Source organism: Micropterus dolomieu, unplaced genomic scaffold (assembly GCF_021292245.1).
Source record: "Micropterus dolomieu isolate WLL.071019.BEF.003 ecotype Adirondacks unplaced genomic scaffold, ASM2129224v1 contig_14800, whole genome shotgun sequence".
Lineage (NCBI taxonomy): Eukaryota > Metazoa > Chordata > Actinopteri > Centrarchiformes > Centrarchidae > Micropterus > Micropterus dolomieu.
This window is the reverse complement of record NW_025743786.1, coordinates 1,972-3,795: the sequence shown is the minus strand read 5'-3', so window position 1 is coordinate 3,795 and position 1,824 is coordinate 1,972. Positions and strand designations below refer to the sequence as shown.

Here is a 1,824-nt window from a genome sequence, read left to right as displayed (position 1 = left end):
CCAAATAAAGTACATGTTGATTCTAAAACATTATGTAACCGTGCTACCCTCTAAACGTGAGCTAACACTGCGCTTGGTTCGGAAGGAGCTAAGTGATATAAACTGTACCCATAAAAGGAAGCATCAGGCCAGGTAAGTTGTAACCAGTAACTTTTACTCACATTACTTTGCAAGTAACAGTTGAAACACAATTACACAACATACATGAAAACTAAAAAATGGGCCCTTTAAAATAAAAGAGTGTTTTTGTAGTCGTTAAAGTCTGTTTGTGATCACTTCCTGTATTAGTCAATCCACTGTCAATAGTTCTCTGTTAAAGTGCGTGTCACCAGTTCTGTGACAGTTTCCTTGTTTAAGAGGAAAGTTGGCACTTTTGGATGAAGTGTGTGTACCAGCTCAGGCGACTGATACTTTCCTACCACCAGGGGGAGTGTTCGATGAGTTGGTCTGCGTCTCTTCAAGATCACGCTGGGAGGCTCGCCGTCCATAGAAAAGGGATCTTCCAAGTAGTTCTCGCTCTGTGCAGAAGACCTGAGCCGTTTTTGCAAACAGGACTTTAAAACAGTGTTCTATATATCTAGATGTTGTACAACAGTCACACTAAAGCAAAACAACCATGTAACATTTAAGCATCGCATGCTGCTTAATACTCAATGATCACATGTTCACCTTCAATCTCACTCAATTCTACATATATCTCAGCTCAATATCTACATATATCTACAGTAACCAGCATATAACATGTTCAACCTTATTCAATAACAGCTGATACTAACTCAACAGAAATTACATCAAGCTACTCTTCTCCCTGTATTAGGAAACCTGTCGGCCGTACAGGCTCCACATAACTGTAGCTGCAATGCAATACTCTAATTAGAGTAGCCTTATCAGAAAACACAATGTTTTATCTACCCACAGCAGAATTTACACATTAAGGTTTAACATTTCCACACACAACATTCAAATAAAACCATAGTATTTTTTATAAGCTTCCCTTCAATAGCAATGCTGTGTAATTCACTCAGCTACTCCTTAAAACAAAGCAAGTGAACATAAATGCAGCTGCGCTTCGGTCACTTTAAATATCAGCTGACTATTTCAGGTGCTAATTAAAACTTTGTATCACTGTCAGAAATCAATTTCTACGGCGCCCGGCCGTGAACAGCCCTGAACTCTTGATACAATTACAGGCAAGTGTAGCGCTGCACACACCGTTAGCAACATTAGCATCCTGCAGTTCACTAGCTTCCCGAGACAAACAGAGGAGGAAAACTCCCGGTTGCTCCTCCTTATCCTTCTTCTGTGTCGGTTCTTTAGCTTGCTAATACACCAACTTTTATCACTCTGTTAACTTTAAATCACTGTCACTGGGTTACAAATAGTATTTCAAATATTAAGCAGTTGTTCACAAACAGTTGTTCAGAGCCCCCAGGAGGAGCTGAAAAACTAAAAGTGTCCAGCTGCTCTGTTCGGGTTACTGTGACCATGAGGTCATGACTTCACCTGTGAAACAGCTGGAGAAAGCAACACATTGTGCCGTTGTTGTTCTTTAGCTTCGGTCTTCTCCTGGCCCCTGGGGGCCCCGTATACTTCTGATAATGGACAAACATCAGGCTGTCTTTTAATCCAGGATCCGAACTCTACAGTGTGTTAATAAGTCAAATCAAAACAAACCACAACAGGTGAGTGAATCTGTGCCAGAAGTGACAGATGAAGAACAATCCTCCTCCAAACTGCCAGTAATCAGCTGGATCCTTGGTGCATCTGGGGAAAAAGAAAAAGGACAAGAAGATTCACTGAAAACACCTTAAAAAGTAGGAGTTC

General features: G+C 40.9%; 1 long non-coding RNA gene across 1 annotated transcript in view; it reads right to left on the bottom strand.

Annotated features, from left to right (window-relative positions):
* Nucleotides 1-730: 730 nt before the first annotated feature.
* The window catches only part of LOC123967020, a 2,523-nt gene continuing 1,429 nt past the window's right edge, over nucleotides 731-1,824 (bottom strand). The window contains exon 4 of the long non-coding RNA XR_006824159.1: nucleotides 731-822. This is a non-coding gene — a long non-coding RNA (uncharacterized LOC123967020). The remainder of the gene's footprint in view (nucleotides 823-1,824) is intronic.